The sequence below is a fragment of the Mustela nivalis genome (genome assembly GCF_964662115.1).
Source record: "Mustela nivalis genome assembly, chromosome: 4".
In the NCBI taxonomy this organism is placed as follows: domain Eukaryota; kingdom Metazoa; phylum Chordata; class Mammalia; order Carnivora; family Mustelidae; genus Mustela; species Mustela nivalis.
The window spans coordinates 36,458,269-36,473,356 of NC_139023.1; the positions used below are offsets into that span (position 1 = coordinate 36,458,269).

The 15,088-nt window shown below is 42.0% G+C and overlaps 1 long non-coding RNA gene across 3 annotated transcripts; it reads left to right on the forward strand.

Moving 5' to 3' along the window:
- The first annotated feature begins 259 nt into the window (after window positions 1-259).
- On the forward strand, window positions 260-7,770 carry LOC309863749. Of its 3 annotated transcripts, none has more exons than XR_014311234.1 (4): window positions 260-601; window positions 958-1,157; window positions 2,727-2,825; window positions 7,690-7,770. It is a non-coding gene; the product is annotated as an uncharacterized lncRNA (long non-coding RNA). The 3 variants fall into 3 exon arrangements; XR_014311235.1 differs by lacking the exon at window positions 7,690-7,770 and adding an exon at window positions 4,786-5,165; XR_014311236.1 differs by lacking the exon at window positions 7,690-7,770 and having other exon boundaries at window positions 2,727-3,817.
- The last annotated feature ends 7,318 nt before the right edge of the window (window positions 7,771-15,088 follow it).

Consider the following 15,088-nt stretch of genomic DNA (forward strand, 5'->3'; position numbering starts at 1 on the left):
ACTCTGAATGTCATATAATTTTTATGTGTCATGAAACATTATTCCTCCTTGGATTTTCCCTGAAGCCTTTAGAAAGGCAAAACCTCTTGTCAGCTTGTAGGTTGTACCAAAATGGGCAGAGGCTGTCCTGTTTTGCCCGCAGGCTGTGGTAACCTCACCCCTAAGTTAGAATATTGCTCCCACGTTCAAATTCCAACTCTGGTCACGTAAAACATTGATAGGCCTCCAAACAGCAGGGCAGGTGCTGCTGGATCACGAAATCATTGTGGTTCTGGGCCTGCTGGCTGGATTTGCCTCTCATTTTGGTTCAGCTTTGGGTTTGCTCTCCCTCCCTCGGCACTCTGATCTTTGTGGCATCGTGTGCTGATTTGAAATGGAGTCCTGCGCTGCCACGAAGTTCACAAAAGAAGATTTAATGCCCCTGTGACTGCCGGTTAATTCATTTCCGGACATCAGAGGCGCTTTTATGAGCCCCACACCATATGCCATATGGAATCTCATTATGAGCTCCCTAGAGCTTCTGTTCGTGCCATCTGTCTGTGACTTCCTGTGTGGGTTCTCCGGCGGACGGGGACTCGCCTCTCAGAAATGCTTCTGTTGAGTAAGTTTTCAGAGCTCAATTCTGAACATCTGCCCCTGGAGTTAGACGTATACATTCACGGCTTAGACATCGGAGGCACATTTATAATGATCGCTATTGTGAAGGCCCAGCTGAAAAGCAGAAGAATGTATTGTAGTCCGTCGCCGGGGTAACACCCGGACACCAGCACTGCCAACCCTGCAAAATCCTGCAGAAGCTCGGCTCGAAATTCTCCCATTTTGAGGACTCTGACTTGTTCGTCAGAACCTTGGCGTTCTGCCTGAACTAGGCCTCTGCTCTCAAACATACCCAGAATTTTCCACCCTAATGGTAAGAATTATATTTGTCATTGCATTGTTTTGTGTTTGTGTCCCCAGGACCGAATACAACACCTGACGCTAGGAGTTCAGTGAATTTTGGTTAACCTGAACTGAGAGATTGACTCCTACCCCGTGAGCTTCTAGATCATCTCCTTCTGCAGTATCAATGACAGGACTTGCCCTCAGTGTGACACTGGTGATCAGTGGCAAAGAAAAGGAACGGTTTGTCTTCTGATACCTCCTTTGTTCTGCCTTGGGTGAGTTCTTTCACTGCCCTCACTGCTGGCCTCCCCCCGATCTGGCTGCCCCACATGTGGTGTCATGCCAGGCCAGGACTCTCCCCAGAGTCTCCAGAAATTTCCCAGAACTTGCCCTTGGTGGACCGACCATAGTAGTACTCCTTGGGGAATGGATGACCTCCCACTGAAGTTACTCCTCAGTGAGGATCCGAAGTCCTGGGCTGCGGGAACCAGCCAGACCACCTTGCCCCAAAAGGTTGAGGATTACCCTTTGAAGGGATCCTGTCCTCTCTTTCCTCTCTCTTTTTAGTCCTTTGTGGTCTGACCCTACTACTTCCCAGGCAAATGGGGATCTCAGGCCACCAAGCCTAAAGCAAATAGGCTTATTAAGCAACCTACCTGGAGATAGCCATAGACCCTACCAAACCAATGGTCTGCTTACAACCAGGCACAGCTACCAAGAAGGGAAAATTCCATATGTTCCCATACCTCCTAGCTCCCCTGATAACTAGACCCCTCACACCCCTTGTGGCAGAGTCTTTTTCTTCTTTGTGTCTTGCCTGCAGCTCCCTTGCTGTATATTCAATATACTTCTCTCTCCTTAAGAGAAATGAATTGATTGTTATGTTGTCTTGGTGGCTGATGATGAGTGTACATTAAGTTCGTACTTATTTTGTGAAGATGAATGAGATACTCAGAGTAAAGCATTTTCAGATCATCAGATGAATGCATAGAATAGAGCACCCAGGATCACAAGGTGTGGATGGAGGAAAAGATCTTGAGAAGATCTGGGCTTAAATACCAGTGAGTATTTAGTACTCACCTAGTACCTCCTAGTGAGAAGATCTGGGCTTAAATACCAGCTCTTCATGAGCTCTAAAATATATTAAAAAAAAAAAATAGGGGCACGTGGTGGTTTAGTTGGTTAAGCCACTGCCTTCAGCTCTGGTTATGATCTCAGAGTCCTGGGATCAAGTCCCACATTGGGCTTCTAGCTCTGCAGGGAGTCTGCTTCTCCCTCTGACCTTCTCCCCTCTCGTGCTCTCTCTCTCTCTCAAATAAATAAATAAAATCTTTAAAAAAAAATAGAAGGATCATTTACCATTTTATATTTATTTTGGTCTCTGAAACAAAGAATAATCCTCCCTTCTCTCCCACCCTGTGACCTAGAAGTAACATAAGAATTGAACAAGATAGTATAAATGACTAAAATTTACAAATGAAAATTCATTCATATGCACATTTACAGTCCACTAAGGACAAAACACTGGGGAAGACACATGTGCAAACAAAATTTTAAAGGCAGACAAATGAGTGGCACCCAGGGACATAGTAGGAATGGTCCTCAACTTGAACGGGCTTAAGAATCAGGTGGAAGGCATGTTAAACCTGCAGATTCCTGTGCCCCACCAGAGACATACTGGTGTGAAATATCTGGTCTTGGGTACAGGTTTCTGTGGATTTAACAAACTCCTCAGGAGATTCTGATGCAGGTGGTCCATAGACCTGGCTTTGAGAATACCAACTTAGGATTTAGCAGGGAAGATAGAAAAACAAAATCAATAACTAATTTATTATTAATTTTAGATCTCCAAAATGGGCCTGCAATATTTTGTTGAAATGGTGTTTACGGGCTGTGAAGAAGTGAGAATCCAGTGAGATGATGAGATGGAGGATACAACAATGGTACAATGGGAGTCTTCTCCTCTTACTTTCCACATTTTCTGTGACTGTAACCCTAGGTTTCTCTTAGAAGTTGCCCTATTTGTTAGAATTCAGTTGAGTTCTATGTGTTAAGAAAAAAAAAAAGGGCAATGGCTAACATGATGTAGGTATTTAGGTGTTTATTTTTCTCGCTTGAAAGTAAGGTATAGAGAGATAAGTGATCCAGGGCTAGGGCCAGGATGGTGGCTTCATAAAATCACTATGGATCTGCTAGGTGACTTTTTAGTTCCTCATTCTATCATCCATAGGATATGGGACCCTCAACCTCGTGGTCCAAGATGGCAACTATAGCACTGGAAGTCATAGCATTTTTCCAGGCAGGGAGATAGAGATCAGAAGGGGCAAAAGGAGAACCAGCTGTCTTTTAAGGAGACTTCCTAAAACTTGTCATCCCTCTCTATGTATATACCATTGGCTAAAGCTGCAGAAATATATTGGTTATTCTCCAGGCAGCCATGATACAAATCAGTGTGTCCATTAGTAAAGAAGAGGGAAGAATGAACACATAATGAGGCCAGCAACCAGAAATCTCAGGCCCAAATGGGATCCTGGGGCTTGAAGTGTGTTTCACTGGGCCTGGGCCTCTGGCCACAGTGACTCCAGCTATTGCCGGATGTTGAAGCTCCCCAAGATCTGGCGGAGCCGAGAAAATCTGGTGGTGCTGGCGGGCAACCACTAGTAGACGATATTCACAGGATGCCAGACTCAGAGCTTCTGAGTTGGTGGCATGTAAGTGTCCTCTTTATTTCCCTGACCATACCTATATTGATAAGAGATAGGCTAATGTTTTAAGCAGGATTGACATCCCAGATTTATGACAAAGAGCCCAATGACTGCCTGGGTGGCTCAGTTGGTTAAGTGTCTGCCTTCACACAGGTCATGATCTCAAGGTTCTGGGATCAAATCTCACATCTGGCTCCCCCTCAGCAGGGCGTCTGCTTCTCCCTCTATCCCTTCCCCCTGCTCATGATCTCTCTTTATGTCTCAAATAAATAAATAAAATATTTAAAATAAATAGCCCAATGATGTTTGATAACTTGGCTGCTAAAGGCTTCTATTTTATTTCTCTAAAATTAAGATACATTCTGATTTAGCTACCTTATAGTAGGGTTATTTTGCTCATCAAATGATATATGTGAAGTGTTTTACACTCTAGGGTTAGATTCATGAATATATTATTTTGAAAAAAAAAATCCATCAAAGGTGGGTCAAGGATTAATGAAAGTAGTTTGAATTATTTAAATTGGGTTCATACACCTTAAATTTTAATTCGAAATTTCCTATTAGTAGGTGATATGAATAATTAAAACTTCTCATTTAATCCAAAGGAAATTCTTCTTACTGGGTTTTTAATAAAATATCCAAACTATGAATATCTCAGCTATTGCCTCCAGTTCTTCCTGATTAATGTAGCTCATTCGCAGAACAAATCCTCTCTCCCTTAGAACTGATCATTTTTTTTCTTGAAAGCCTTATCATATCTTCTTTGTATCCAACTCGGGTATCTTGTTTTTCTTCAATAAGACCCCTTTTTATGTGTACATTTTAGGTGTAGTCAGATAGGAATGGGCAAAACATACATAACCACATGATTGGTTTCATTTCACATGGACGGCAACAGACTAACGTCAGCCCTTGAACGCCACCCTGCCCTTCATTACTCTAGATGACCACTCACACCTTCTCTGCTCTCCTCAGACCTCCGATTGCCCTTCACTCTGGGCTTGTTAACTGGACCTTGCTTTCTAGAATTTATGCATCTTGCTTAAGTGAAACTTTACAAGACTGCTCAGAAGCTATTTGAGCTAATACCCTCTTGTTATTTATCTTAGTAGAGCTCTGGTTGAACATGTACATAGTTCGAAACAGTGTCAGACAAATTGTAACTCAGGTTCAATGTATTGCTGCTTTGTTCTTATAGATGTCTCTGCTCCAGGGTTAGCAAGGTTCTGGGCTTGGACCACCACCTTTCTCCACCTTTCTCTACCTCCGTCACCCTTCCAGTCAGGAGTCCCCATGGCCCCTGGAGTGGGACAGAGCTTCCGCTTCCTGTTTGAACCAGCATGGGATCTCACTGAGCTCTCTTCATGTTCAGAGATGTGATCTGTGATAAGTTCTTCGCTCCTCTAAGCCTCCTTTTTTATCATCTGTGTACGAGTACCCATCTGATAGCATTGTGAGGGTGAGCGATTCCATGTGGAAAGTCGGTATATGGAATGAAGGTTTAGTACCTAAAGGTTTAGTACCAGCTACCCATTCGTGAGTAACCACACACATCTTGTCACATAAACCAACCACCTTTTTATCATGCTTATAGAATCTCTAGACCAGGAGTTCAAAAAGGGCACAACAGATGACATGTGCCACAATGACGTTTTCTCTTTGCTACCATGATATTTAAGGTCTCAGCCGGAGTGACTGGAAGAGCTGATGGAGCTGGGTTTGGAGGATCGACTTCCAAGATGGCTTCTTAACTCATGCATCTGGTGCCTGGGTTGGGATGGCTGAAGAATGGGCCCAGCTAGGACTGTTGACTGAAGGGCTCACCTATGGCATTCCCATGTGGCTTGGGCTTCCTTGGAGCATGGCAACCTTAGGATAGTCGAACTTCTTAGTGGCAACTCAGAGCTCTTCATATCTAACTGTAGCAGCTTTAAATCATGGCCCCAAATTCTTGATAGTCCTTCTGTTAAGATCGCTGATGAAGTCTTTGAAGAAAAAAGATGCATGAATACTAGAAAATCTCCCAGAGTCTGCCATTTACTCCATGAATAGTAGAAGTAATAGAATAAACTATCAGGATTTCTGGGGACGGGCAATGTGTGAATTTAGGATTTCAAGATGTTGGGACTGGGTCCCTAATTATCCTTGGCTCATAGTGATTCTTGAATAAGGTTGTTCTACCCCTCTCCTGCCTTCTCCTGTCATAGAGCTTCTTCCTCCCAGGGTAATTTCTGTTCCTCCTGTGGCCACCTTGGCCACTGGCAAGCCCCACTCTTGCTCTCGGACTTCCTGATCTGCAAGCCTTCTTAGCTACTGCTCTGACCCCTTCTCTGCCTTCAGTTCACACTGTCTGTTTTCTTCTGAGGCCACAATAATGGGAGACCAGGAAATACAGGGAAGCCAGAGAGGTCTGTGTGCAAAAGCAGAGAATGATGTGAATACAGATGGCTCAACCTTTACTTTAGAATAAACAGGTTAGCACCAAGCAGAATAGACAGGTTAGCACCAAGTAAAATCACTCATTTGTTTCTGAAAACAAAAATATCTTAAAAAAAAAAAAAGATTTTATTTATTTGTGAGAGAGAGAGCATGAGCAGGGGAAGGGGTAATGGGAGGGGGGAGGGAGAAGCGGCTTGATCCCAGGGCCCCAAGATCATGACCTGAGCCAAAGCCAAAGCCACTCAACTGAGGATGCCACCCGGGCGCCCCAAAACAAAAATATCTTGAAGACACTGAAGACTTTAAAAGCAGGGTGCTATGATTTTGCATATACATACTCACATACATTTACACGTAATGGTTCTTTCAAGAAGAATGTCAATTATGCTCCTATTTTTCTTCTTTTGGGCGGACATCACTGGTTTACACTAATAGCTAGTCAGCTCTTAAAGGGCATTCCTGCTGTGGTGTATTAGAAGACTCAATACCTTCAAAGAGTTAGGTCTTTCCCTCTCTGCCTACTGTACTTAGCATGGGTGGAGAATAATGGGAAGGTGGACAAGGTCACAGGCAGGCGACACTGCTGCCTTCTGGTCACCTTGGCACTCCTGGCTCTGCCTGGCTCGTTTGCAGGCGACTTATTGTTGTTTACCCAGAAGAATCAGAAGACCGAGTGGTCGAGTCTGGATGAGCCATCGCTGCATCTGACGATGACCCCAGGAGATAACTTGGTGGTAGGGGACCTAGAATCCACTGATAACTTTTCCCCTCAGCTTTGTTTTTTTGTATTCTCTTGTCACTCATTGATTTTGCGTCTCAGCTGGTGAAGCGCTTGCACTTGGAGCCTTCTCTTTTTATGTGTGATTTGTATGACAGGTATAACTGAGCTTCCTAAAATCTGCTCCACTCCTGTGGGCTTAGGGACATCGTCTCTCTGAGGTTATGTCTAGGAGCTTCCTCCACATACATTTTTTTATGTTAGCAGTTGTTTTGGAATTCCTCTGGAAACCACACACTGAGTCAGAACAAAACCTTTTTAGAACATCTCCCTAAATCGAATATGGTAGGAGAGCGGATCCATCGAGGGGCATGCCTGATGAGAAAGGTCGGAAGGCTATTTGCTAAAGATGGGGATTTGTTCTGCTCAGTGGACCATGCAGGCTGAGGACAAAACCTAACATGTTTAGGGATTTTTCGATGCCGTGACATTGGAGTGGAAGTAGAGGATTGGGAGCAGTGAAAATAGAGAAGAGATCCAGCTGGGAGTACACAGAAGGAAGAATCTGGAGCGGGAATAGAGCATGGAGAAGTGTGGTTGAGTTTTGTTGCCAAGCGTTATGTAACCTTCCTAGACTCCCCATAACATCTAGAAAATTGATATTATAGTTAGATCTTTTCCCCCAAGTCACCTTTCTATTTTAGATCAGTTTTAGATTTACAGACAAGATGTGAAATCAATACAGAATGTTGGCATATACCTACCTACCCCATACCCAGTTTCCCTGTTACCTTACATTAGTATAGTGTCTTTGTCATAATGAATGCACCGACATCGGTATATTATTATTATTAACTAAAGTCCATGATTTATTTAGACTTCCTTCCTTGGTTATTCGCCTGATATTCTTAACAAAAAAAAAATTTTTTTTTTTTCCTTTTCCAGGATCCCATCCTCTCTGGGACGCCGCATTACTTTTAGCTGTCCTATCTCCTTAGGCTCCTCTTGGCTGTGACAGTTTCTCAGACTTGCCTTGTTTCTGGTGCCCTTGAGAGTGTAGACGTGTACTGGTCAAGCGTTTTATAAAATGTCCTTCCGTTGGGATTTGTCTGATGTTTTCCATGATTAGATTGGGATTACGGGTTTTTGAAAGGAAGGCTACGAAAGTAACGTGATATTCTCATCATAGCGTTACGAAGGAACATAGGACCAAAGTGGCTGACTGTTGTTGAAGTTGACCTTGATTACCTGTTTGTCAGGTTTCCCCACTGTAAAGTTATTTTCGGAGACAAAGTCACTGTGCGCAGCCCACACTTAAGGAAGGGGAAGTTAGGCTCCACCTCCTCAAGGGCAGACTATTTATATAAATTATTTTGAATTCTGCACAGGAGACTTATTTCTTTTCCTCATTTTTCTATTTATTCAATCATTTATTTACATCAATATGAACTTACGAATATACCTTTTATATTTTGGCTTATAATGCAATATTACTTTATTGATTTTGTTTCCCAGATTGTTCCAGCTTTGACCTTAGGGAGCTCTTTCTGTTGACTCCTCTGTCCACCTGACACATCCCTTAATTGTTTGTGTGTGTGTGTGTTAGCACTTTCTTACTTCCTGGAACTATTCATGTTCTCCAGGCTCATCTTATCTATTTTCTGCCCAACCCTAGAATCAGCAATTTTTCCAAGGAGCCATGGCTTATTTATTGGAAAACGGTATTAGAAGCCAAGTTCTGGCTTCTAGATGTGCTTGTTGCTTCTGGGGGTCATTGTTTCTAGGCCGTTTCAGCCGACAAAACAAGGAGGATAGATGTGTACCTTATCCTGTCCATACACACATCCATAAATATTTCTATATTAACCATCCATATATTTGGCTAAACATCCATTCTCCTGAGGTCTCCAGCCCTAATCTATTATCACTTGGGTGATTCTGGTCTCCTCCCCTTGCTCACCTGTAAACTCCCACTCTAACACCAAGAAACTAGTGGTTACTGAATTTCTCCATTTCGGTATACATGGGTAGTGGTATCAGAATTGTTAACCTGTACCTTTGTGGGAAACAACTTTTTCAACTAGAGTGCAGTTTCTTCTACTGTGGGCCGCAGCTATGGGAATATGTTCATGCCCCAAACCAGAGGTGAACCCACTTCTTCTTCTTCTTTTTTTTTTTTAAGATTTTATTTATTTATTTGACAGACAGAGATCACAAGGAGGCAGACAGGCAAGCAGAGAGAAAAGAAAAAGCAGGCTCCCCGCAGAGCAGACAGCCTGATGTGGGGCTCGATCCCAGGACCCCTGGATCATGACCCGAGCCGAAGGCAGAGGTTTTAACCCACTGAGCCACCCAGGTGCCTCGAACTCACTTCTTCTTATAGTCGTTTCTTTTGGCATTGATTTAAAAACATTTTATTGAATACCTACTATGTGCTAAGTGCTAAGAAGACAACGAAGAATAAGATAGGGTTTCTGGCTTTATAGAACATACACTTTAATTAGTAAGTTGGAGGGAAGGTAAGTTAGAGTATTTGTTTTTTTCACCTAATTAAAATATATTCAACATCTCTCACTGAAGCTTGATGACTTCTTTTCTGCTTAGGATCATGATGGAAGTTAAGAAATGTTTTATAGAGATAATTATAGATGAACTCAAGATTGGGGACTCGGGATTTAAAAAGCACTGAGTGGGATGCTTCTGCCACTTGAGGTCCAGGCCTGCCAGCCAAGCCTGTGGCCTCTGCCTTCAGCCCTGCCTCCCCGGCTGGGCTGTCCTCCCAGCTGGTGTAACCCTGGGCTCACTGGTCCAGAACTCAGTGCGTTACTGGGAAGAATCCCAGGCAGGACTGGGGCTTTCTGTGTCACCAATTGATGGCCCCACAGAAAGGGAAAATATTCCCTTCAACCGCACTCTGCTCTTACCTACTGGGGTATCTTCTGTACTGTTTTGTCCAACACGGCTTGAAGGGGTACCCAGCAAGTCGAATAATGGAAAGAACACCCAGTAGGCTTCCAGGGAAACGGAACCCTGTGCCAGGGTTCAGCTGGGGACTATTCACTGAGGCTGGTTTTCCAGTTCAGCCTCTGTAGACCCACCCCCTCCCAGCGCCCCCCCCCCCCCCTTAGCCAGTCCTGCCTCCTGGAGACCTGATGGGCCCTTGGGTGGAAAGGCAAACAAGCTTACCACAAAAGGAGATGTTTTAACATTTCTTAACAGAGGACATTTCCATTGCTTGGAGCAAGAAAGTCTCTTTCTTTTTTTAGAGTTTTTTTGTTTTCTTTTAATGGATACAGACTTCAGGGGCTGCCCGCTCCACAGGCTCCAGTTTTAGTGAACTCTGCAGTCACTGGTCCTTGCTGGGATTTGTCGAGAAACTCCCCGAAGATCCCCCTAGAGGGTCCTGGCCAATAAGTATTTCCTGCGTTTGATGCTTTGTTGAACATTTACTTAGTGTGAGCGGTGAAGTCAGCGGGCAGTATCTCCGGGAATCAGACAGAGACACCCCTCGGGATGCTGTCTCTCTCGAGGGTCACACAGCATCTGTGAGACTGGTTTGACTTGAAGCTGCTGGCTCAGACAGAGAGGGGGTTCCAGCCTAGAGACGTGGAGACGAAGAATGTGGATTAGGAAGTCCAGCTGGTAGCCCCGCAACCCTGGGAGAGTAACTTGACCTCTCTGTGCCTCTGTTTCCTGGCCTGGAAAGTAGGGATAGTAAGAGCACCCTGTCAGGGGGTCTGGGGAAGGATTAAACAAATGTAGCCATGTGAAGCACTTAGAACACACTTCTTACCTGTCTGGTACTTAGTAAGTCCTCAAAAAGTGTTTGCGGTTATTATTATGGTCTTTTTTTAGGTGCTTTACATTCATTACAGAAGTCATGATGGCACAAACTGTCAATTCACAGATGGGTCGAGAGAGACTCAGAGAGGTTAGAGAGCTTGCCCAAGGACACAGGAAGTGGCAGAGGTCGTGGGCGTGTCTAGAATCCACGGCTCTCACGTGGCAGGTATCCATGTAGCAGGGAAACGAGAACTCTTCCATGCTAGCATTGCCATCTGAAAGTATCAGTAGACAGTAGTAGACAGTTCAAGAGGGCGACCTGGTGGCTCAGTCAACTAAGTGTCTGACTTCTGCTCAGGTCATGATTTCAGGGTCCTAGCACCCTCTATCCTCCATGGAGCCCCCTGTGCGCTGGGCTCCCTGCTTCACAGGACTGTGCTTGTCCCTCTGCCCCTCCCCCACACAACTTCGAACAATTTTAAGACACCACTGGTTTTATGAAGCATTCTGGATTGGAATGGTTTCAATGTGAGAAATGAGTCTATACTTACAGTTGATAAAATTAGTAAAACAGGATAATACTATAAAGCTTTTTCTGAGTACATTCTGTGAGTCAGGCATAGACATCCGTTCCGTATTTCAATGTACTTAATCACCGTAACAAAATTACGAAAAAACTACTATTGTCTTTATTTTCTAGATGAGGAAATAAAGTCAAATGGAAGTTAAATACCTTGCTTACATCCCACAGCCAGAAGCAGGTTTGGAATTTGATCCCAAACGATCTGATCCCAAAATTCATCCTCTTAACTACCATAACCATGTGGTCTGAGAAACTCAAACAGGAGAGATACAGAGTGCCTTGTAGGTGGAAAGAACGATGTCCACAATCAGAGAGTGCATGATGAGCTAGGAATAAAAGTTTCAACTTGACTAAAGGGGTAATAGGAGAAAATGATAGAAGGATGGGATCCAGATGTCAAGCCAAGAAATCTAGGTGGATCTAAGGTAAGGCTAGTAGACTTCAGTTTATAGATATGTGCATGGGTAGGTACATATATCTGTTGACATATATTGTTACACAGCACAATAGGTAGATCTAAGGTAAAGCTAGTAGACTTCAGTTTATAGATATGTGCATGGGTAGGTACATATATGTGTTGACATATATTGTTACACAGCACAATAACACAGTTTTTTGTATTGTTACATAGTAACAATACATTGACATGTATTGTTATATATAGGTAACGCATATATATATGTTATATATATGTTAATATATGTTATATATAGGTAACACATATGTGTATCTGTACATGCACATGTCTTCTATATATGTGTACACATATATACTTTATGTGTGATATGTGTATATTTTATATGCTATATATTCTATGTGAATTATAAATATTATATATGTGTGTATTACATGCTTATCCATATATTATATATATATATTAGTGATTATATATATAAAGCCCTCTAACTACAGCATATTCTTCCCAGAAATGTGGTATATTTCTTAGAGAGCCAGGAAAGAAAAACTCTTCGAGAATTTATATTAATGCATTTAATTCAAGAAAGATGTTTGTTTGATGTTAAACAGTATATTATTTTGAGCTTTACTCTTGAGGGAAAAGGGGCAATCAATTTTAAATTTCTGTTATATTTTCAATCATTTTTGTGTGGAGGTATTATCAGCAAGGTTTTTTATTATCTTCCTTTTTATTTTTTTGTCTTTTCCAAACCCAACATGTATTAGTTTTGCAATCAGAAGAGTGATGCTAGGCAGAAAAAAACAAGCTTTATTTAGGCACTTAAACATTCTGCCTTATTTGCAGTACTTTAATAAGGATCTTCAATTACATCATAGTAAGTGCCTCACATCTATCGACACAGCATCTTTCTTCCGGAGTGTCAACATCATCAATTTAGACCTCGTAAGAATCCTTGGAGATGGTATTTTTGCTTCGCACCAAGAGCTACAGAGAACAGAAGATGGAAAGGCTGGCAGATTTTTATCCTATTTGAAAGACTAAAAAATGTGGCTCTGGGATCAGCAATGATTCATCCAGGGCTAAGCAGAGAATACAAGAGTTGGCACGAGTCCCGAGAAGCCCCATGTTCTCCCTGAATAAGCAGATGTCTAGACACGGTGTCCAGAATGTCCACATCACTGTAGAGTGATGACTCACAGACAGCCAGTCCACCAATACTGACACGTTTGCACAACAACGTGTGACCTTTCACAGGGAAATAGTTGGAACTAAAATGCGGGTGGAAAGAATAGCTCAAAAATATTTTTCTGGCTTCTACTAAACGATGACATTCATTTTTTTGAAAACTCGCTAATTTATTTGTGGTTAGAGCAGTGCAATCAAAGATCTCCCTTGTCTCTAGGTTAGAATATATTAATAAATCAGTATCTCTAACAGAGATATACTGCATTAAAATTTTAGAAGTTTCCTATGATCTTAGCATTTAAAAAATAGATACAAGCTTGATTTCCATCTATGACATAGCTGGTAAACTAAGAATAATTGACTTGAATTTTTAACTACAGTATATTTCACTTGATGGTAATTATATTTATTGTTACACTCCAAGTCCCCAGGAAATCTTTCTTTTACTGAGTTTAAATAGCTTATATTAGAATTTATCATGTAAAACTAGAGTAAAAAACTTAGAATAATTTTCACATTGTCTTTAACATAAGAAGATAATATTCAAACACAGATCCATCTGATTCTGAACAGATCTCCAATAATACATTATTTAAAGTTATTTTTCTTATTTTGTGAAACTTCAAGTGAGTCGCTGAATTTCTAGAAGATGAAACATATAATATCATACCATATATAGTTTTTGGTAGGCATTTAATTTTGCGTGTTTTTGGACACCTAAAGAAATGCTTATCAATAACACTGAAAAGTGCCCACAATAGTCACTGTGGAGATTTGCCAAGTACAATTTTGAAGCCTGTGTGTGTTTCTGATTTAAGTAGAGTACATTCAGTGGCTTAGCATGTCCCCTTCATTATTGATTGGATTCTGTCAGTGTGACCTTGTTCCCTGGAGCCTCTCACCAATAATTGATACTAGAAAGGGGTGGGATTGATGTAGGGTACGTGGGTAATCCTATCCTACCATTTTTATGTAGTCATAGATGTTGGAACCTGGACCTACTACACAACCAGAAGTATCAAAGGTCCCCTAGGTAATATTCTGAATACTGCATTTTAAGAATGGGCATTCTTAGAATGAAAAATTGGAGAAGAGAGTGTTGGCACCAGGCAGGCACTATGAGCATACTGAGCCTACCTACCCTGGAGCAACTTTCGCAAATCCATGGACAAAACTAACGCACATGGCACAACAACGAATCAGGCCAGCTGTAAGCATCTCCATGCTGAATAACGATCCTAATTATGCATGGTCACAAGGTGGGCCAAACACAACAATTTGCATATTCCCTTTTCATTAACTGACCCAGATGTCCTTTTTTGCATTCCAGCATTGAATGGGTGATTGGATGAATTCCATATTGTACTGGAACCGTCTGTTCTTTGCCTCCACATTCCACACACTGAGGGTCTCTTATGACTATAGTTTCTTAAATTGTAACTGAAAACTGGTGACTCAAAAGAGTTTTGAGCATCTCAAATATGGATGCGGCCTATAGAAAATATCTCTGAGCTGGACTAGAACCTTTAATATGAGGTATTCCCCAAGATATAAAGCTTATTTCCTGGTGAAATAAAATGGTGCTCAAGATTTTAGTGTTGAAAGGGAGACAGGGCAAAGACAGTTTGTCTTGGAAGCTAGAGACATTATGACTGTAAGAGGTCATTCAAGTAATCTTATGACCAAGCCACACCATGGTTTCAGAAGTATGTTCAACACAGAAGAATCCTACCTCAGGATTAAGCAGAAACTTGTGGCAAAAGTTAACTTTGGTTGCAGAGTACCCAATGTGTTCTAAATTTAATCTTAATCCGTTCAAGTAATCTTGACCATTATAACCAACACTGCCCACTTCTCTTGGACCTTGCTGTGCTAGAGTTGTGGAAGGGTATTCTTCCTTTATGTGGTTAGCTTTGTCTTCTCCAGTTTCACATCTCAACCTTTCACCCTTTTCTTCCCAGATGTTATCTCTTCCAAAGCACATTGTTGGCTTCCATTTTCCCTTAGTTTGTTTTCTTCTATTTCAAACACTAGGAATTACTCATTGGGTATGTATACTAAACATTCTGATTCCATGACCATTACAACAAACAGAGTCTGATGTCGGGTTAAGAAAATGGAAGCTGCTCTTATGTCCTTTCAAGAGGAGCCTCTCTCAGCAGGATGAAGAGCAGCACCAGATATCATTAGAGGATATTCTTACTATGACACATTTGAATCCTACTGTAGTCCCCTTTCTCACAGAGCACTCCTTTACTGGATGGACTGCTTCATCATAAGTTTCAGGTAAGTCTTCAGAGTATGGATGTAGTCACTGCTTCTTGGGTCATGAGTCATATATCTTCCTCAATTCCTGGAGACAGATTTACCTCCAA